The sequence below is a fragment of the Oryctolagus cuniculus genome, chromosome 16, assembly GCF_051225735.1.
Source record: "Oryctolagus cuniculus isolate XC-2025 breed Fujian yellow rabbit chromosome 16, ASM5122573v1, whole genome shotgun sequence".
NCBI classification, from domain to species: Eukaryota; Metazoa; Chordata; class Mammalia; order Lagomorpha; family Leporidae; genus Oryctolagus; species Oryctolagus cuniculus.
Window position 1 is genome coordinate 49,832,065 of NC_142882.1, and position 22,596 is coordinate 49,854,660.

Here is a 22,596-nt window from a genome sequence, read left to right on the forward strand (position 1 = left end):
TCCAACAAAGATCCATACAGACTGAAAGTGAAAGGCTGGAAAAAGATATACCATGCCAACAGAAATGAAAAAAGAGCGGGCGTAGCCATCTTAATATCAGACAACATAAACTTTACCACAAAAACCGTTAAGAGAGACAAAGAGGGACACTACATAATGATTAAGGGATCAATTCAACAGGAAGATATAACAATTATCAATGTATATGCACCTAACTACAGGGCACCAGTTCATCTAAAAGATTTGTTAACGGACTTAAAGGGAGACTTAGACCCCAATACAATAGTACTGGGGGACTTCAATACTCCACTCTCAGAAATAGACAGATCAATAGGACAGAAGATCAACAAGGATACAGTAGATTTAAACGACACTATAGCCCAAATGGATCTCACAGATATATACAGAACTTTCAATCCTACAGCTAAAGATTTTACATTCTTCTCAGCTGTACATGGAACCTTCTCTAGGATTGACCACATACTAGGCCATAAAGCAAGTCTCAGCAAATTCAAAAGAATTAGAATCATACCATGCAGCTTCTCAGACCATAAAGGAATGAAGTTGGAAATTAGCAACTCAGGAATCCCTAGAGCATATGCAAACACATGGAGATTGAACAACATGCTCCTGAATGAACAATGGGTCATAGAAGAAATCAAAAGAGAAATCAAAAACTTTCTGGAAGTAAATGAGGATAACAGCACAACATACCAAAACTTATGGGATGCAGCAAAAGCAGTGTTAAGAGGAAAGTTTATATCAATAGGTGCCTACATCAAGAAATTGGAAAGGCACCAAATAGATGAGCTTTCAATTCACCTCAAGGATCTAGAAAACCTACAGCAAACCAGACCCAAATCTAGTAGGAGAAGAGAAATAATTAAAATCAGAGAAGAAATCAACAGGATTGAATCAAGAAAAACATTCCAAAAAATCAGCCAAACGAGGAGCTGGTTTTTTGAAAAAATAAACAAAATTGACACCCCATTGGCCCAACTAACTAAAAAAAGAAAAGACCCAAATCAATAAAATCAGAGATGAAAAAGGAAATGTAACAACAGACACCACAGAAATAAAAAGAATCATCAGAAATTACTACAAGGACTTGTATGCCAGCAAACAGGGAAACCTATCAGAGATGGCTGGGTCTTATGTTAGGTCTATATTCAGATTTCTGAGGGATTTGCATACTGTCTTCCATAGTGGCTTTACCAGCTTACATTCCCACAACAGTGGATTAGGGTACCTTTTCCCCCATATCCTCACCAGCATTTGTTGTTTGTTGATTTCTGTATGAAAGTCATTGTAACTGAGGTGAAACCTCATTGTGATTTTGATTTGTTTTTCCCTAGTGGCTAGTGATCCTGAATATTTTTTCATGTGTCTGTTGGCCATTTGGATTTCCTCTTGAAAAATGTCTGTTTAAGGCCTTTTCTTAAAAAGAACCAACTTCTTCACTGGGTTGTTTGTTTTGTTGTTGTTGAATTTCTTAATCTCCTTATATATCTGGGTTATTAATATATTAATATGTTGAATAGTTTGCAAATACTTTTTCTCATTCTGTTGGTTGCCTCTTCACTTTCCTGAGGGCTTTTTTTTTTTTTTTTTTGTGCTACTGAAGTTTCTCAATTTGATATAATCCCATTTGTTAATTTTGGCTTTGACTTCCTGTGCCTCTGGGGTTTTTCCAAGAAGATTTGCCCGTGCCAGTGTCTTACATGGTTTACCTAATGCTATCTAATAAATTGAAGGGGTCAGATTGTAGATTTGGGTCTTTAATCCATTTTGAGTGGATTTTTGTATAAGGTGTAAGGTAGGGGTCTTGCTTAATACTTCGGCATGTGGAAATCTAGTTTTCCCAGAATCATTTGTTGAAGAGACTGTCCTTGCTCCAGGGATTGGTTTTAGCTCCTTTGTTAAATACAAGTTAGTTATAGATGGTTGGATTGATTTCTGGCATTTCTATTCTGTTGCATTGGTCTATCCACCTGTTTTTGTTCCAGTACCAGAATTTTTTTTATTATAACAGCCCTGTAGTATGTCTTAAAATCTGGTATTGTGATGCCTCTGGCTTTATAATTGTTGTTTAAGATTACTTTAGGTATTTGGGGTCTCCTGTGTTTCCATATGAATTTCAACATCATTTTTTCTATGTCTGAGAAGAATATCCTTGACATTTTGATTGTCATTGCATTGAATCTATAAAGTGCTTTTGGAAGTATGGACATTTTGATGATACTGATTCTTCCAATCCATGAACATGGAAGATTTTTTCCTTTTTTTTTTTTTTTTGGTATCTTCTTCTAATTCTTTCTTTAATGTTTTGTAATTTTCATCATAGAGATATTTGACATCCTTGGTTAAATTTATTCCAAGATATTTGATTTTTTGTAGCTATTGTTAATGGGATTCATCTTAGAAATTCTTTCTCGGTTGTGGCATTGTCTGTATATAAAAAGGCTGTTTTTTGTGTACTGATTTTATATCCTGCTACCTTACCAAACTCTTCCATGAGTTCCAGTAGTCTCTTAGTGGAGTCTTTTAGACCTCCTATTTATAGAATCATGTCATCTGCAAATGGGGATATTTTTACTTCTTCCTTCACAATTTGTATTCCTTTGATTTCTTTTTCATGCCTACTGGTTCTGGCTAAAACTTACAGGACTATACTGAATTGCAATAGTGAGAGTGGCTAGCCATGTTTGCTTCCAGATCTTAGTGTGAATGCTTCCAACTTTTCCCCATTCAGTAGGATGCTGGCCATGGATTTGTCATAAATTGCCTTGATTGTGTTAAGAAATATTCCTTCTAGACCAGTTTGCTTAGAGTTTTCATCATGAAAGTGTGTTGTATTTTGTCAAATGCTTTCTTTGCATCTACTGAGATAATTGTATACTTTTTATTCTTCAGTTTGTTAATGTGATGTATCACATTGATTAGTTTGCAAATGTTGAATCATCCCTGCATACCAAGGATAAATCCCACTTGTCCGAGTGAATGATTGTTCTGATGTGTTGTTGGATTCGATTGGCCGGACTTTTGTTGAGGATTTTTGCATCTATGTTCATTAGGGAAATTAGTCTGCGGTTCTCTTTCCCTGTTGTATCTTTTGAGGTTTAAGAATTAAGCTGATGCTGGTATCATAGAAAGAATTTTGGAGGATTCCCTCCCTTTCAACTGTTTTGAATGGGTTGAGAAGAACTGGAGTTGTTTCTTCTTTAAATGTCTGGTAGAATTCAGCAGAGAATCCATCTGGTCCTGGGCTTTCTTTGTTGGGAGGGTCTTTATTACTGATTAACTTTGCCTCTTGGTTTTGGGTCTGTGTAAGTTTTCTTTGTCTTCATGGCTCAATTTAGGTGAGTTGTATGCATCCAGAAATCTATCTATTTCTTCTAGGTTCCCCAGCTTGTTGGCATACAACTCTTTGTAGTAACTTCTGATGATTCTTTTTATTTCTGTGGTGTCTGTTGTTACATTTCCCTTTTAATCTCTAATTTTATTAATTTGGTTCTTCTCTCTCCTTTTTTTGGTTACTTGGGCAAGTGGAGTGTCAATTTTGTCTATTTAAAAAAAAAACAAGCTCTTCACTTTGCTGGTCTTTTGTATTTTTTTTTTTGCTTCAATTTTGTTGATTTGTTCTCTAATTATTTATTTTCTCCTACTAGTTTTGTGTTTTGGTTTGCTGTTGTTTTTCTAGACCCTTGAGATGTGTTGATAGCTCATTTATTTGGTGCCTTTCCAATTTCTTGATGTAGGCACCAATTGCTATAAATTTTCCTCTTAACACTGCAGTTGCTGTATCCCATAAATTTTGATGTTATACTGTCATCTTCATTTGTTTCCAGAAATATTTCGATTTCTCTTTTGATTTCTTCTGTGACCCACTGTTCATTCAGGAGCATATTGTTTGGTCTCCATGTGTTTGCATATGTTCTAGAGATTCCTGAGTTGCTGATTTCCAGCTTCATTGTACTGTGGCCTGAGAAGAAGCATAGTATGATTTCAATTTTTTTGAATTTGCTTAGACTTGCTTTATGGCTTAGCTTGTGGTCAATCCTAGAGAAAGTTTCATGCATTAGTGAGAAGAATGTGTATTCTGCAATGTAGGATGGAAAGTTTTGTAGATATCTGTTAGGTCCATTTAGTCTATAGAATCAATTAACTCTGTTGTTTCCTTGCTGGCTTTCTGTCTGGTTGATCTGTTCACTGCTGGAAATGGGGTATTGAAGTTACCAATTACTATTGTATTTGAGTCTATGTCTCCCTTAAGATCCCTTAACATTTCTTTTAAATAGCCAGGTGTGCTGTAATTAGGTGCATATATGTTTATAATAGTTACATCTTCCTGTTGAATTGATCCCTGAATCATTATGAAGTGTCCTTCTTTATCTCTTTTAACAGTTTCTGTGTTAAAGTCTATTTCATGGGAGAAATCTTCTCTTATGTACAGATTTTATTAGTTGGTGCATTTGCTTCTGATTGTTTCTATGTAATTTTTTTTAAAGATTTATTTATTTATTTGAAAGTCAGAGTTACAGAGAGAGAGGAGAGAGAGAGAGAGAGAGAGGTCTTAGAGAACTGGATTGGAAGCAGAGCAGCAGGGTCTTGAACTGACACCCATATGGGATGCTGGCACTTCAGATCAGGGCGTTAACCCACTGCGCCACAGCGCCGACCCCTCTATGCAATCTTATAATCAATTTTTTAAATTCCATTTCTCTCATTTCTTCAAACTTCATCTTCACAATCTAGTATTGAAGTGTTATATTGTTCTGGGGGTGTCATGTTGTGTTCCTTATTCTTGTTTCTTGAATTGATGTGTTTATTATTTGGCATTTGTGGAGATGCTCCTTAGTTTCTTCTTTATTTTTTTGCTGTGGTGGCTTTTATCTTTGTACTAAGTCTGCATGGATTAATGGAGTATCTGCTTTCAGGAAATACCTAGAGATATGTGGTAAGTGTGGCCAGAGAGCTCTGTTCAGTGCTCCAGAGTGAAGGGAGTGTTAAGGTGACATCTAGGTTGGGCATGGTAACTCCCCCTGTTCTTTTTTTTTAATCAGAGGGGAGGTTTTTCTTCTATTGGTGTAGACCCAGCTCATTTCCTCTCCTCAAAATAGACCAGTGCCTATTCATCCACATTTCCACAGGGACCACACAAAGGATCTGTGCAGTCCTCAGTGTAAGCAGATTCCCTGGCAGTGTCCCTCACCAGGTGATCAGGGAGCTCTGAGGGTGTGGAGCCTCCCACAGTGACTACCCCAAGTCCCAGCCACACCCTGAGCCTTCCCATGCAGCCACAGTGTTTTCAAAGCCCCACAGTCTCAGTGTTTTCACAGTCCTGGCACACAAGCCTCCCACAGTCATGAGTACCCAGCCCCCAGTTTCTTCTCCCCACCAGACTCAGGAATCTCTGCTCTGCTGGGTGGTGGGCATGGACCTGAGCTGGTGCAGCTGTTACGTATGTCCAAAATGGTACCTGCTCCATATTGACTTGTTACAGGATGCCCTTGCAGTGTGATAGGAGAGAGAGAAATGTGGCCCCCCTTTTTCCTCCTCTAGTTTGGCAGGTACACTGTCCCCTACAGGGCTCCAAGCCAGAGACCCTCCAGGCTTTTCCTGCAGCTTTATTGCCAGCGGTTTGGGCTGCTGCATTCTAATCTCCACTCTCTTCAAAGCTGGTTTGGAGGCTCTTAACTGCTGGGGTCCTGATTTGTGTGTGTCCACACTCTCCTCGTAGGTCCACTGTGTCCCTCTAACTTGCATGTTGTTTCCTCTGCCATTTTCTCCCTCACTGTTCCCTGAGACTGCACTCTCTCCACTTTTTTTAAACTATCTTCTCTTAGACTAGAGCGGTAAACTCCCTCCCTACTCCACCATCTTAATCTTCCTCTCTATTTCCTGATTTTCAACTGTGACTTGCTTTCCTTCTAAATTTATGATGTGCCCATGATAAAGGAAGAACGTGACAAACCCCATGCTAGAAAAGCCTGTTATTCCCAAGTTTATGATAGAATTCCTACAATGTTATGTTTTGCTTTTCCAACAGTGAAAATCATTCCTGCTCATTTTCACACGATTTCTGAGTGAGTTCTACCCATTGAAATTTGAGGACTTGCACTGATAACAACTTCCTGATTTGTGCTCCGGGACTGCCTTCTGAGAAATCAGACAGGTCAATGATGTGGTTCGATGATCTTTAATTGCATGTCTGACAGTGTTTGCAAATAAGGCTTTATTGTAGTCTTGACTTAACTGTATTTTCTTATCTGGCCTGTCTCTAGGGCACATTGAGAGGATGCATAGAGGAATGGTGAAGTTTGAATCAAAGTAATTACATTTCAAAGGTTTTGGATCTTTATTACAATTACAAAAAGCCAATAATATAGTTTATTATTCTCCTATTTCAAGTCTTTGACTTGTAATGCTATAGATCGCTGTACTGATTTATTCCACAGATTGCTTTAAAAAGGGCAGCATCAGTAATTTTCATTTACAAATTACTGCATCTTGTTGTCAGTATCTTCTAAAATATTATTCTCAGCATATGTGATTCATGAAGACAGGCAGATGGTAAATTTCCCTTTGGCAAAATACATTAAAACTCTTTCATTCTGTCATCCTTTTGCAAGTTCTTACTGTGATGAGCTCTTACTGTTAACAAATTGGGTGAGATAATGTCTTTAAGATTATAATACTTTGAAGAGAGAGGATAAATTCTTTTCTCTTGGTTATAGTTCAATTAAATCTGCAGCAGCCATACATCACTGTGGTGTTAAAGGTCACGTGAATACCAGCTTGTCGCGTGTGCTCTCTTCGTTTGTTCTACACAGCTAGAGTTAGGCATTTAGCTGGCAAGTCAAATCACCCCTTCTCTGGTAGGTCACTAATAGCATTCAGAGGAAGAAAGATCCTCTGACTATCACCCATTAGGAACCATTTGACAGACAATAGTGCCAGGGACTCAAAAAGATCTGGAAGTCAACACTAAGTGATGGGAAGGCAGTGCCTTCACTGCATGAGAAGTTTGAGGAAATAAGCAATTAGAAGTCTGACCAATCTAAAGAAGCCTGAAACAGAAATGTATCTGGGACTCCATGCTTTCCTCTTTCTTCCCTGGTATTGTGTTGGTTAAGGACAAGCAAAGTCAGAACTGCTCATGTATGTCAATTGCCATATCTCACTCCACCTCAGGGTCCCCTATTGGCCCCCTAGACTTTGTCAAGCTTCAACAAAGTCAAAATAGAAGTCTCCATGGTTTTCCATCAAAAGAAAACACCAGTCCCCAACCATCCTTATGAATAGCTCTTGTTTCATTCTGGATCCATTTGCCAAGTGCTATTAAAAAGTGACTGATTTGCCAATATTGCTTGAATAATCTCTACAGATAGTATTAGAGGACAACATTCTTATTTATTTTTTATTTATTTATTTTTTTGACAGGCAGAGTGGACAGTAAGAGAGAGAGACAGAGAGAAAGGTCTTCCTTTCCCGTTGGTTCACCCTCCAATGGCCGCCGTGGCCAGAGCACTGCAGCCGGCGCACCGTGCTGATCCGATGGCAGGAGCCAGGTGCTTCTCCTGGTCTCCCATGGGGTGCAGGGCCCAAGCACTTGGGCCATCCTCCACTGCACTCCCTGGCCACAGCAGAGAGCTGGCCTGGAAGAGGGGCAACCGGGACAGAATCCGGTGCCCCGACCAGGACTAGAACCCGGTGTGCCGGCGCCGCAAGGTGGAGGATTAGCCTATTGAGCCACAGCGCTGGCCAGTGGACAACATTCTAAGGATCCTTCCTATTCAAGTCGGTCCCTGTCCCTCCCCTGTCTGTCCTATCTCCCTTCCCCTAGCGTTCAGCTGCATCCAGAAGCTGGGGTAGGGCAGACTGAACAGCCCTCAACTTTCTCTTAGGAGAAACAACCACACTTGACGTGACAATGGGAGCAGTCAACTGAAGCTAAATAATTAATGGGAACTAGTAAATTAGCTAAATTGGCCTTCAAAGAATCAGACCGACTGCTTCCTTCATGTTCTTATCAATCCTCAAGGGATGAAACTACATCTTCAGGAACAGAACTTGGTTTAATCCATAGCAGATAGCAACTTGCAGTCACAATTAAGAGATGGGCACGCACCAAGGCAGCACCATCAGCAAACAGCAGGTGGTACCAGATATTGACAAGACCTTGCTGTGTGGATACAAAGTAGGGAATCAGACAGGGAATTGGAATCCTATGGCCAGGGCACCTTGGGGACAGATGTGCTGGCTAATGTTTAAATCCAGGTTTTGGTGAGAGAAACCTCTTGGGGTCTCATCCTTCCCTTTTTTGTCTCCTCTTTTTCTAATGCTTTCAGCATCAATAGGGCCACTCCAGATGACTGCATAGGACGTGGACTGTACCACTCCAGGGTGGTGTGAGAACAACAGAAGTGTAAATTTCACAGTCCTTGGGAGCAGTACATGCCATGCTAAGTTAAGCCCATAGGAAGTGAAAAGCATGACAGGCTTGTATCACCTAAGGTTGAATCCGAAAATCAGTTAGAATTTGGGAGGACGGGTAAACAAAGAACAAAACTATGACTTCCTAAAATCGAACTGAGATTTGTGTTGTACTTTATTGTGTGCAAGTTACTTTCCCACGCAATGTCGCTTTCAGCCGCCAAAGAAGCCCTTGAGTTGAATGTGCTGCTGTTCCTAGGAGAGGAAATGAAGTTAGACAACTTGCTCAGTATCAAACAGGCAGCGACTGATGGGCAGGGGCTTGAACGTGGTCTCCTAAACCTCTGTCTTACACCATGATGATCACATCATACCGCCTAAATCTTACACTGGTGAATCTCCAAAAAGATTAGCAGCCATCTTCCCCACACTGTCTACAAGTCATCAAGCAAAGATCCAGTCAAATAAAATGTATGAAGTCTTCCCTTTAGGAAACTCAGTAATGTGTAGTAGTTGATAGAGAGCCTCAGAAGGCCTGATGGGAAAGAACTGGCTTTGCCTTTTCCAGCATTTCTCTCATTTTTTATTCTGTAGTACAGTTTTCCCAATTTATGTGAATATCTCATAGAGACATGTTCCATAAAACACATCTCAGGTAGTATTGCTAAGCAAAATAGAACATGATTAATCAAATTCGAGCTTTCGATTTATAAAATAATTTTTTATTATAAGTATGTAATTGTATGGGACCTACTAAATAATTATTTAGTTTTTTATTTGCACTCAAGTTTAACTGGTATCCTGCATGTTTATTTGCTAAATTTGGAATTCTTAACCTTGGGAAATGCTGTCTTTCCTTTTCAATAGGGAAACTATACTTATAATTTTATTTATTCTTTTAGAACAGGAACTATGACTGTGATTAGTGCTGTACACTAATGAGGAAAAAAACTGACCATAATATCAGAACCATGGAACTCTACACCTAAGTGGAGGTTGGAATGATGGCTTCTCTTCCCACAAATGTGCTTGGAGCATTTTTAGTCTTAGAATAGACTCATGGAGCAGACACATGGCAAAGCTGAGCAAAGCCAACTGAAAAATGGACAACTATGTGACTTGGAACTCAATGGCTTGAGCACCCAAATGCTTAGAACGAGATAAGCACCCACATGCTTATCCAAATGCTTAGAACCAGAAGTGTTTTTGGATTTCAGGTCTGTTTAGATGTTGGAACATAAGCATATACAAAATGAGACATCTTGAGGATAAGATCCTAGTCTAAACACAAAATTCATGCATGTTTTCTAAACACGGTATATACATACCCTGAAAGTAATTTTATACAAATTTTTAAATGATATTGTACCTGAAACAAAGTTTCTTTGTGTGGAATTTTCCACTTGTCACATTACATCTGTGCTCAATAATTGATAGATTTTGGAGCATTTGGGATTTTGCATTTTGGACTAGGGGTCATCAGCCTGTGATATGTCCGTGGCACCTTTGCAAATGCCTCTTGACCACTTCCAGACAGGTGACACGCAGCTCCTCAGTCTACAACACTCCCTCCCAGGTCGCCATGTTAACTCAGCTCTCTCTCTAATCCCATGGTCTATGCCCCCAACAGTCTTCACCCCCACAGTGACTTTTGTATCTCCTCTCTCAGGGGTAACCCCATCCACCCTGTCATCTTACAGATCTTGCTTATCTTACAGGACCCTGCTTATCTTACCTCCAATAACTCTTGATGGGCCTCCTAGCCTCTATACTACCCAGCTCCTTACTAGGGTTGTCTTAACAGCCAAAACTTGCAGTGATTTCCCTCTGCCCATACAGAAGAGGCAGGGTACCATAAGAGAGCTGGTAGAGGCATTGTTGTCAGCCCTCTCTAAGTCTCATGTGCCTCATTTGTAGAATGAGGCACAGGAGACCCGGGAGCCACACCACTTTGGTCACTCCTCCTTGTTCTGTGATTATTTGTCTACTCACTCTGACTCTACCTTATATCATTAATGTCGAGAAGACAAATATAATTTCTTATTCAGTTTTCTATTTAAAATCTCCCTTGGCCATCCTCCTCCCTCCATGGTATTTACCAGTGCTCCTCGAACGTTGTAGGCACTTGGTCGTTGTCCCTTGTATCTGATGAATCAGAGATCCTCATACTAATTGGTGAGCTACTGGATATGGTCCTGTTTAAGCTGGGGAAGAGGCGGTTATTTCAGTTGGGAAGGAAGCCCCTGGAGTGATCAGGGACAGAGAGTTCCCTCCACAGGCTGGCAATCAGCACTTGGGTTCAACCCACCAGCTGTCAGTCACAACCCCAGAGTACACTGCATTGGACAATCAGCAATCCATTGCCACGGACAGTGGGCCACTCAGTGTGCGTTCTACAGCCAACATGGGCCAGTGACCTATCTAAAAAGGAGACAAAAGACAGGAAGCGTTATTGTTTCAGACAGCAAGTTAGGATATTAACCAAATAATTTATTTTACAAGCTAATTTGGGGGACCTGTGTTGTGGCGTAGTGGGTTAAGCAACATATGTGAAGCTGGCATCCCATATCAGAGCACAAGTTCAGGTGTCCCGACAGCTCTGATTATGACCCAGTACCCTGCTAATGCACCTGGGAAAGAAGCAGAAGGTGGCCCAAGTGCGTGGGTCCATGACACCTGCATAGGACACTCAGATGGAGTTCCAGGCTCCTTGCAGGCAGAGGATTAGCCTAGTGAGCCGCGGTGCTGGCCGGCCCATTTGCTATTATATCATTTATTTCAAAGACGTTTCAGACAAGGTATTTTTCAAAACTCATTTTTAAAATTACAGTTTTTTTAGATATATCATTCTGAAGGTCAAGTGTCACATGTTCTGCCCTGATTTCTTGTAGGCCTTGAGTACTTGAAAAGTAACATTTTCTTGCCTGTATTAATGGCAGAAAAGAGTTTATGGACTTGCAGACATGGCACTTCGTTTCAGTAACTCAGATCTTCATTGTGGCGCCAAGGCACTGCTCATACATGTGTTTGGCAGTGGTCTGGGGTCTCTGTAAGTGCTGGGGGCTGTGGCTACTGCTCCCTGGGTGTCCTCTCTGTGTCCCCCTGTCCCTGTCTCCGGGTGGTCTCCCCAGCATGGTGACTTCAGAGCAGCTGGAATTTTTATATTGTTCCCTGACTCCAAAGCCATATATTCTGGGAGAGGCAGCCAGCAAAGTCCACATCATCTTTCCTGAACCAGCCTCAGAAATTCTGCCATGGAGGGGCTGGCGCCCTGGCTCACTTGGTTAATCCTCTGCCTGCAGCGCAGGCATCCCATATAGGCACCTGGTTTCTAGTCCTGGTTGCTCCCTTTCCAGTTTAGCTTTCTGCTGTGGCCCGGGAGGGCAGTGGAAGATGGCCCAAGTGCTTGGGCCCCTGCACCCACATAGGAGACCAGGAAGAAGCACCTGGCTCCTGGCTTCAGATCAGCACAGCTCTAGCCATTGTGGCCATTTGGGGGGTGAACCAACGGAAAGAAGACCTTTCTCTCTGTCTCTCTCTCTCTCTCTCTCTCTCTCTCTCTGACTATCTATATCTCTACCTGTCAAATAAAAAAAAAAGAAATTCTGCCATGGCCCATCCACCATCCACCATCTACCAGCTGGGGCAGCCACAGAGACTCAGCCAGGGGAGGGGAGTGGCAGGAAAGACAAAGTTCTGCAAGAGCATGTGGACCAGAAATCTTGTCGCAAGTATTTCTGGAAATACACATTCCATAAGTAATTAATTAATATCTTTGAATTAATATTCATTCTTCAAACATCATACTCCTTCCATTAGACGATAATGCCGCTTCAAAACAAAGCATCCAAAAATATGAATTAATTCAACTCGCTTTTTCCTGAGGCCATAAGAACACCAATACATTTCCTCGGAATCCTCTACTCCTCTTGTTTCTCTTTCAATCAGCCCCTGTGGCTGCCCTCTCCATCAACTGCCTGTGAACTTTTCTGAAACAATGCATTGATATTTCATTTCCATTAGCGTTATTTAAAAATAATAAAAAGAAACCACCAAGAGAGGCTGGCGATGCGGTCCAGCAGGTTAAATTTGCTGCTTGAGATACCCTCATGCCATATGGGAGTGCCTGGATCAAGTCTCACCTCTGCTGATCCAGTCTCCTGCGAATGCACACCCTGGGAGGCAGCAGGCGGTGACTCAGTTTCTGCCACCTGTGTGAGAGACCCAGCTTGAATTCCTGGCTGCTAGTGCTGGCCTGACCCAACCCCAGTCTCAACATCCATCTCTCTCTCTCTCTCTCTGCCCCCCTCTTTACCTTCCTGCCTTTCAAACAAACAAATAAGATAACACTAAGAGCCCCCATGGTAAACGTATGAGTGCATAATTTGTAACAGAGAACCTTCAACTAGTTAACAAATACAAGAGTACTTCAAAACATTTATGGAAAACTGAATTAAAATACAACACACTTTTTATATGGGCTCTTTGAAAACCCCTTATATATAGAAAAATATTCTATTTCACTAGTACTTGTTCAAGTTAAATCAGTGAGAAACTTTTGCCCATCCACCACCTTATTAACCCCTTGTGGTGAGCATGATCACTTGGATTATCAACCAAAAGATTTGGCACTGCAAATGGAATGTAATTTGGAATGTTTAGTTTAGGAAGAAAGCTTTTAGCTAAGTTTTTAGCCATTTTTTTCCCTCTTAGCTCATTTTTGTCAAGAGATTTCACTAAGTACCATTTTGAAAAATCTCTCCTAAGGGAAAAAAAAAATCCTAAACTTGAATAATAACTGTGTACACTCTCATGCAATTATTTATACTAACATATGTATTACTCAGTATTTTGTTACTATAATTAGAATATCTAACATGTATTAGTCAGCATTTTGTTAGTACAACTAAAATATCTAACAGGAGTGCCTTGGCAAGGAAGAAGTTTTATTTTGCTTACAGTTATGGAGGTTCACAGTCTAAGGTCAGGCAGCCCAATTGTTCCAGGGCTCTGGTGAAGACAGAGCATGGTGGAGAACCATTCACAGGGCCAGCCAAGAAGCAGAGCAACCCAGGGAGCCAGCTTACCTCTTTGGTCCCTCCTTGTAAAGCCACTTGGGCTTGATCACCCAGCTCCACCCCACCAACATAATCCCATCCATTGGATTCCCAAAGGCTCTGCCTTCAGACACCATAATTGGGTCGGGTGTGTACTCTCCCAACAATGCTAACCTAAGACAGTAGAGTTTCAACATGTGCATGAGCCATGGAGCCAAAGCACATTCAACTACAGCACCATAAGGCTGAAAACAGTCCAGGGTTTTCATAACAGTTAATAGAGGAATGACTTACACCATTGGGTGCTACCTGGAGGTATTCTACACTCATGAATTGTAAGATTTGTATAAAAATATAAGTGGGAAAAGAAGCTTATGGAATTCAGTTACTTTCATCTATATAAAAACAATAAAAGCTATGGAATACTGGAGTTATAGAGTTCATTGTAGCTATCCCTGTATTTTTCATAGTGTCACTGTTAATTATGTATTTCTTTTAAAAACACTAAACTTATCCAAGCTTTGATTCATCCTACAAAGTTTCCTAATTTTTATTCCTTTCTGAGTACTAGTATTTATATACTCTCTTTATCAAATTTATAAATACTGAACAGCATATTTTGTTTTTCTCTTTTTTTTTTTGGTAATTTTTTATTTATTTTTTTTTTAAGGCAGAGTGGACAGTGAGAGAGAGAGACAGAGAGAAAGGTCTTCCTTTTGCCATTGGTTCACCCTCCAATGGCCGCCGCGGCCGGTGCACTGCGGCTGGCTCACGGCGCTGATCCGAAGGCAGGAGCCAGGTGCTTCTTCCTGGTCTCCCATGCGGGGGCAACCGGGACAGAATCCAGCGCCCTGACCGGGACTAGAACCTGGTGTGCCGGCGCTGCAAGGCGGAGGATTAGCCTATTGAGCCACGGCACCAGCCATCATATTTTGTTTTTCCACATTGACTTTGCTTTTTAAATTCATCTAGAAATTAGAAATCTAGGCAGCTTTAATTTTATAATGAGCTACTGATACCAGTGTATTTGGAATTTAGCATCATCTGACTGTTAAGTCTCAGTATTTACCCTGCAGTGTACATTCAACTTATAGATAACTTCCCTTGAAGGTAGTGCCATGGAATGCAGTTGATGATAAATACAATAAGACTATACAGGACTGGTATTCTGGTGCTGCAGATTAAGCTACTGCCTGTGATGTCGGCATCCCAGATGAGTACCAGTTTAAGTGGTGGCTGCTCCACTTCCAATCCAACTCCCTACTAATGCACCAGAGAAAACAGCAGAAGATGGTCCAAGTACTTAGACCCTTACTCCCCATGTGGAAGACCCAGATGGAGGTTCAGGCTCCTGGCTTCAGCCTTGCCTAGCCTTGCCCATTGTGGACATTTGAGGAGTGAACCAGTGAATGGAAGATCTCTCTCTGTGACACCCTCTCTTTCTGTAACTCTGACTTTTAAATAAAAGAAAAGACATCTTTTTTAAAAAGGAGGGAGAGAGACAAGGAAAAAGCAAAGGTAAAATAAAACAATTTTTATTACTTTTAAAAATGCTTATTTTAATTTATTTGAGGGTGACACACAATGAATCAAATCAATGGATAAATTTTTTTTTAAAAAAGACAGTAATATTATGTGAAAGAGGATGTTTTTTGTGAGAAATGAATTTTTAAACATTTATTTATTTATTTGAAAGTCAGAATTACAGAGAGGGAGAAAGCTGGAGAGGTCTTCCATCTGCTGGTTCACTCCCCAGATGGCCACATGACAAACATTGGGGAAGGCCAAAGCCAGGAGCCAGGAGCTTCGTCCCTGTCTCCCACGCGGGTGCAAGGGCCCACGCACTTGGGCCGTCTTCTACTGCTTTCCTAGGCCGTGAGCAGGGAACTGGATCAAAAGTGAAGCAGCCAGGGCTTGACCTGCTGGCTTCTTGGGAGGCAGCTTTACACGCTGTGCCACAATGCCGGCTCTGAGAAAAGAATTTTTAAAACCGTGTAGGAAATTTGGGGACCTGCAAAATGTATTTGAACGTTTCAGTTTTTCACCTCATTTTAGGTACTTCCCTGCCCTCTGGAGTTGGAGAGTTGTCAAGTATCTATTTCCTTATCCTGTGTCCAATTTGTCCTAGGGCAATTTCTGCTATTTTAGACTTCTCCAGCCATCAGTTCTCTAACTAAACAGCCCTAATCATCTGTTTTGGAATAAAGGGCAAAAATACTACCAAGGACTATACACTCTGAAATAGAGAAACACTGACACTTCACTGAAACTTAATGACTAAGATTGCTTTAAGCTTATTGCTTTGACAAGCTTGGATATAGGATTTCCCATAATATTTTTCAAGGTTATAAATAAATAACAGATTAGATCCAACCGACATGCTGAGAGATGACAAGTGTAATGAGCTGGGTTCTCAGCTGTAAACAACAGAATCCTTTGCCTTTAGTTTGAATAAATGGATTTATTATGGATATAGTTAGCCTGTAAACTCGCCAGAGAGGCTCCAAACAGAGACTGAATACTCACTTGCCAGAAATGATGCCCAGAGCCACATCCCACAGCAACCTAGGGCTGCACCTGCCGCTCTCAGGAAACTTCCAACTCCGAGTCGGCTGCCAGCACAGACGCCAAGTCTGGAGCCACGCTACCTTTGCACAGCCTGTGCCAGCAGAGTGCTTTGCCCTGTGCTCCCTCGCTGGGAACAGGAAAAGCTGAATCACAAGGCTATGTGGCACTTCGTATTTCATTTCTTCCTAGGAGGAAAGAGCTGAAACCCTCTCTCTGGGAAGGAGGACCAGGACCTCAGCTTACCTTCCTATTTTTAAGCCTCTTCTTCTCCAGTGTGGGTAAGGAAGCCTTTGGGTGTTTGTTAAAATATACTCCGTTGCAACTAAGAATTAATTTTCCTGCCTTTTTTTCTTGGCTATTGTGTCATTAAATAGGTATTTTTTATTTATTAAAATTTCTCCATATAGTTTGTGAATGAGACATAAACGGAGGTATCTCAGTTGACATAGTCGGGAGCTAAACTAGACAACCAGTTTCCTTCCTAATATAGTCACAGCTTTGGGCAGCTTACCCCAGGGTTGTTTGAATCATCGGTATAGTAAGTAGTGTCTCTGTGCCCTTCCCAGGAATCCTCAGACACAGCTGGGGAGACAGCTATACTCTGTGAACCCACAGAACAGGAGCTCCATTTTAAGTCTTAAAGGGAAGAAGCTACCTCTGAAGTCCGGGGGTCTTAGGGTTTCAGTTTTTTAAATCCAGGAGATGCATACTACAATTAACAACTGCTTGGTGGTGTTTGATACCCACCACCTAACCTGACATTAGATAGATCTTGTGCTACATCCAGCAACAGTAATTTTTTTAAGATTTATTTATTTACTGGAAAGTCAGAGTTACACAGAGAAGAAGAGGCAGAGAGAGAGAGAGAGAGAGAGAGAGAGAGTCTTCCATCAGCTGGTTCACTCCCCAATTGGCCGAAATGGCCAGAGATGTGCTGATCCGAAGCCAGGAGCCAGGAGGTTCTTCCAGGTCTCCCACATGGGTGTAGGGGCTCAAGGACTTGGGCCATCTTCTACTGCTTTCACAGGCCATAGCAGAGAGCTAGATCGGGCAAGGGGCATGGTTTAACATTTTTCTAGTTTCCAAAGTCCTTGAAATAGATGATACCCAGATGTTGAGAGCAGTAAGTGGAACATGAAATAGTTCTGTAGAATGCTAGCTTCAAAATCTGCAAAGTCAAAAATTCTGAAGGAACAGAAATGTTGCAGTTCTGTGGTTTAAGATGGCTGTAGATTGACAGGTTAGGAAATACTACTTAGGTGATGCCAAAGAATGTTTGTATTATACAAGCACTTGCTCTTAAATGTCATAATGTCCCTTCCTGACCAGTATATACAAAACATTCAGACATGACAACACCTATAAGTCAAATCAACATTTGCTAGGGGCCGGCACTGTGGCGCAGTGGGTTAAACGCCCTGGCCTGAAGCGCCAGCATCCCATGTGGGCGCCGGTTCAAGACCCGGCTGCTCCACTTCCTGTCCAGCTCTCTGCTATGGCCTGGGATAGCAGTAGAAGATGGCCCACGTCCTTCGACCCCTGCACCCACATGGGAGACCAGGAAGAAGCTCCTGGCTCCTGGCTTCGGCTGTTGCGGCCATCCGGGGAGTGACCTCTCTCTCTCTCTCTCTCTCTCTGCCTCTCCTCTTTCTGTGTAACTCTTTCAAATAAATAAATAAATCTTAAAAAAAAAAAAACAGTGTTTGCTAAGGCTCAGCAAATTTCTAGAAAAATAGAAAATAGAATGCAATGAAACCAAGAGATTCCCCAAAGAATAATATCTCCTGTACTCTGGTTGTGATAGTCAAAGAGAAGCCAACTTTTTTTTTTTTTTACATTTATTTATTTATTTGGAAGTCAGAGTTACAGAGAAAGAGAAAGAGAGCGATCTTCTATCCCCTGGTTCACTCCTCAGATAGTCACAGTGGCCAGTGCTGGGCCAAGCCAAAGCCAGGAGCTTGAAGCTTCCTCTGGGTCTCCCACATGGGAGGCAGGAGCCCAAATACTTGGGCCATCTTCAGCTGCTTTTCCTAGGTCATTAGCAGGGAGCTGCATCGGAAGTGGAGCAGCCAGGACACTACTACAGCCCACAGGAAATGCCTTTTGTCAAAGGAAGCGGCTTTACCTGCTGTGCCACAGCACTGGCCCCCAAAAACTCAACTTTTTTTTTAAGATTTATTTATTTATTTGAAAGTCAGAGTTACACAGAGAAAGGAGAAGTAGAAAGAGAGGTCTTCCATCCAACGGTTCACTCCTCAAATGGCTGTAACGGCCGGAGCTGCGCTGATCCAAAGCCAGGAGCCAGGAGCTTCTTCCAGGTCTCCCACACGGGTGCAGGGGCCCAAGGACTTGGGCCAACTTCTACTGCTTTCCCAGGCCATAGCAGAGAGCTGGATTGGAAGAGGAAGTGCCAGGACAAGAACCGGAGCCCATATGGGATGCTGGCACTTTAGGCCAGGGCGTTAACCTGCTGTGCCACAGTGCCGGCCCCAAGAACTCAACCTTTAAAAGCAAACCCTGGCCGGCGCCCATGGCTCAATAGGCTAATCCTCCACCTGTGGCACCGGCACACAGGGTTCTAGTCCTGGTCGGGGCGCCAGATTCTGTCCCGGTTGTCCCTCTTCCAGTGCAGCTCTCTGCTGTGGCCCGGGAGTGCAGTGGAGGATGGCCCATGTCCTTGGGCCCTGTACCCAAGGGAGACCAGGAGAGGCACCTGGCTCCTGGCTTCAGATCAGCGCGGTGCGCCGGCCATGGCGGCCATTGGAGGGTGAACCAACGGCAAAGGAAGACCTTTCTCTCTGTCTCTGTCTCTCTCTCACTGTCCACTCTGCCTGTCAAAAAAAAAAAAAAAAAAAAAAAAAAAAGCAAACCCTAACCCTATAAAGGAAGACATCACTTTATATTCTAAAACCTAATGATCTAAAAACTAATTATTCCTTATGAGAATAGAGTAAAACATAGCAAAGAGTACATTTTTTGTGGTGAATCCTATGCCGAGGTCATTCTGTTAAAATAGGTACTGTAATATCACACGTCAGTGTATAGATGAAGGCCAGCATAGGCTTTGAGATATTTCTGTACAACTGAGAAAAATGCTTCATTCTGTCAATTCTCTTGTGCGGTGCCAGAATCTGTTTGACTGATTGGTTTGTTCATAGAAAGCAAAACATGGGGTTCGCATTGGAGCTGTGCTTGGGACACCCACGTCCCTTGTTGGAGAGCCTGGGTTTGAGTCTTGGCTCAGCTTTCCTTTCTGGCTTTCTGCTAATGCACATCCTGGTGCAGAAGGTGATGGTTCAAGCACTTGGGTCCCTGAGCAGGTTCTGGACTCTTGGCTTTGGCCTGGCGCAGTCCTGGCCGTCGCAGGCATTTAGGGAGCGAATCAGCAGATAAGAGATTTTTCTCTGCCTCTCTCTCTCTCTCTATCTCTCTATCTCTATCTCTATTTCTATCTCTCTCAGTCTCTCTGACCATAAAATGAATGGAAGGTATTTTTTTTAAGAGTTTGAAATTTGTTTTAAAAAATGGCAAAAGATGAACTGTTCTTCCATCAAAGAATGAATTTAGGACACTTTGGTATTTTTTTAAAATGAACTACATACTACCAGTAATGGTGATTATGGAAACCATCCTACCATTAAAAACAATTTAAACAGTATTTTTTAAAGCTTTTTTTTAAGAGGCTAGACATTGCTCCAGGGGCAGATAGAATCCCTAGGAGAGTTTATTCTTGGAAATTTGCAGTGGGAAAGGCTAACAGTTCTCAGCTGGTGGCTTTCTGTCCCGTGAGCCCTCGCCACCACCACTCCTGCCCCCCCCCAACTGTGGCTGTGAGAAACAGTAGCAGTGGAAACCACAAGCTTACAAGTTCAAGGTGGCAGAGATCAAAGATCAGGCAAGCGAATTTCTAAAGGAGAGATTCTAGCAGCAAAAGAACAAAATGATGAAAATGCATATTCTAAGTAAACACTCTGCCCAAGTCCCTGGCTGGCAGCTGGATTGTGGATGTATGGGAATCTCTCCAGGTGACCCAGAAGGAAAAAAACAAAAACAAAAAAAAAAAAAACAAAAAGGAGACCATAGAGGGATTGACTCTTACAAAATAGATCCATGAAGAACTTGATTGGTGAGTTTGCATTTGGTTTGGTTTTTAAACACAGCCACAAAGATAAAGGCTCATGTCTTTGAAGGGTAGTCCCCAGTGTTGGGGTATCAGAGAACAGAACCCAAGACCAGCAGAAGAGCTTGACATCCACAAAAAATGCCCATTTCTGCCCAATTCCTGGCTGACTACCAAATTATGCAGACACAGAACAAAAATTCAACATTTTTTCAAAAGAATACAAGAGAATTAAGAATTGTTACATTTGGGCGGGCATTTGGCACCACAGTTAGGATGCCTGTATCTCATATCAGAGTGCCTTGGTTTGAATCTAGACTCCACTTCTGATTCCAGCTTCATGCTAATGCACACCCTGGGAGGCAGCAGGTGATGGCTCAAGTGCTTGGATCCCTGCCACTGACGTGGGAGATCCAGATTAAATTGCAGGCTCTTGGCTTTGGCCTGACACAGCCTTGGTTGTTGTACGCATTTGGGGAAAGAATCAGCAGATGGAAAAACTCTCTCTCTGTCTAGCTCTCTTTTAAATAAAATGAAAATTAATAATTTTTAAAAGATGAATTGTTACATTTCATCTACAATATTCAATATTCACCCAAAATATACTAGTCACGGAAACAAATAGCAACATGAGATCTATGGTAAAAAAAAAATCAATGAAAGGTGACTTCATTGGGCCCAGTTGTTTTATTTAGCATATATATATGCATATCTATATGGCTTATATATATGCCTTATATGAATTACTTATTAAAGTAAAATATATTCAAATATATTTAATAATTATTAAAATGAAATATATTCAAAGAAGAAAATATATGACAACAATGAATAAACAGATAAGAATCTAACAGAAAACTGAAATTCTACAGCTGAAAGTTATGACAAATGGAAAAAATTATTAGATAACTTAAGGAGAGATTTCAAATAAAAAGAATGCATGTATTTGAAGCTAATAGAAATTGCCTTAAAGAAAACAGAAGAGGTTGAAAAAAAAGCAGACAGACCCTTAGAATCCATGAGACAATAGCAAATAATGCAGCATAAGAGTAAATGGAAGCCGGCGCCGTGGCTCACTAGGCTAATTCCCCACCTTGTGGCGCCGGCACACAGGGTCAGGGTGCCGGATTCTGTCCCGGTTGTCCCTCTTCCAGGCCAGCTCTCTGCTGTGGCCAGGGAGTACAGTGGAGGATGGCCCAAGTCCTTGGGCCCTGCACCCCACGGGAGACCAGGATAAGTACCTGGCTCCTGCCACCGGATCAGCACGGTGCACCGCTGCGGCGGCCATTGGAGGGTGAATCAATGGCAAAGGAAGACCTTTCTCTCCGTCTCTCTCTCTCTCACTGTCCACTCTGCCTGTCAAAAAAGAAAAAAGAAAAAAAAAAGAGTAAATGAAACCGAGCAGAGGAGAAATAATTTGGAAGAAAATACTAATAGGTCAAAGAAGTTTACCAAATCCAAAGCAGAATAAACAAAAACCACTCCTAAAATCATAGTCCAACTGCTGAAAGCCAAGAATAAAGAGCAAATCATGAAAACAAAGTAAAACCACCCATTCCCATCAGTGAAACAATGACGGATGAATCACTCACCAGCAGCAGCCAGGACAGCCAGAGAGCTGTGCAGTGACCAAGTCAGAGTGCTTCCTGCTAGGAATTCTCCATCCAGCAGAAGAAGATGAAATCAAGATCTGTAGGTAAACACAAACCCAACTCAACACCAGCGGCTCCACCCTGAGACAGACAGAGTGGGTTTTCACCCCCAGGGGGAGGGGCCCCGGAAGGTGTGTGGGCGTGAGGAGCACCAGAACCACAAGGTATGTGAGCTTAGCAAAGGCAGCTGCATTGATGGGCTGAGGTTGTCATAACCAAGGACCAGACATTGTGGGGCTCAAAGAACAAGAACTGCCTTTCCTGACAACACTGGACCTGAAGTCCAAGGCCAAGGTGTCAATCAAGCTCTCTTCTTGGCTTGTAGGTGGCTGCCTTGTCCCTGTGTACCCTATGGTCTTCATGCTGTGTGTGGCTGTGCCCTAATCACCTCTTCTTACAGAAAGGCCACTCGTGTTGGATCAGGACACTTCCTAATGACCTCACTGTAACTTAATTACCACTTGAAAGACCCTGCAGATGCAATTTGAGGTATTGGGGGAAGGGTGATGAACTTCTAGTTAGAGTGATCAATAAAAAGGACATAAACTTTCAATAAGAATGAAGGGGGTGAGGCAGGTGCTCGGTTTCCCAGTTAACACACCAGTTGGGGCACCCACGTCTTGTCCCAGAGTGTCTGTGCTTAAGCACCAGCTCTGCTCCCTGTTCTAGCCTCCTGCTAATGTACACAACAGGTGATGGCTAAAGAGTTGGATCCCTGCCACCCACATGGGAGATCTGGATAGAGCTCCAAGCTCCCAGTTAA

General features: G+C 42.1%; 1 long non-coding RNA gene across 4 annotated transcripts in view; it reads right to left on the reverse strand.

Moving 5' to 3' along the window:
* The window catches only part of LOC149121735 (uncharacterized), a 71,683-nt gene extending 49,741 nt beyond the window's left edge, over positions 1 to 21,942 (reverse strand). For 2 of the 4 annotated variants that reach the window (XR_016222502.1, XR_016222503.1), the window contains exon 1: positions 21,774 to 21,941. This is a non-coding gene — a long non-coding RNA (uncharacterized LOC149121735). Of the gene's footprint in view, positions 1 to 21,773 lie in introns of all 4 variants that reach the window. The other 2 variants (XR_016222500.1, XR_016222501.1) reach the window with 2 other exon arrangements.
* Between the last annotated feature and the right edge of the window lie 654 nt (positions 21,943 to 22,596).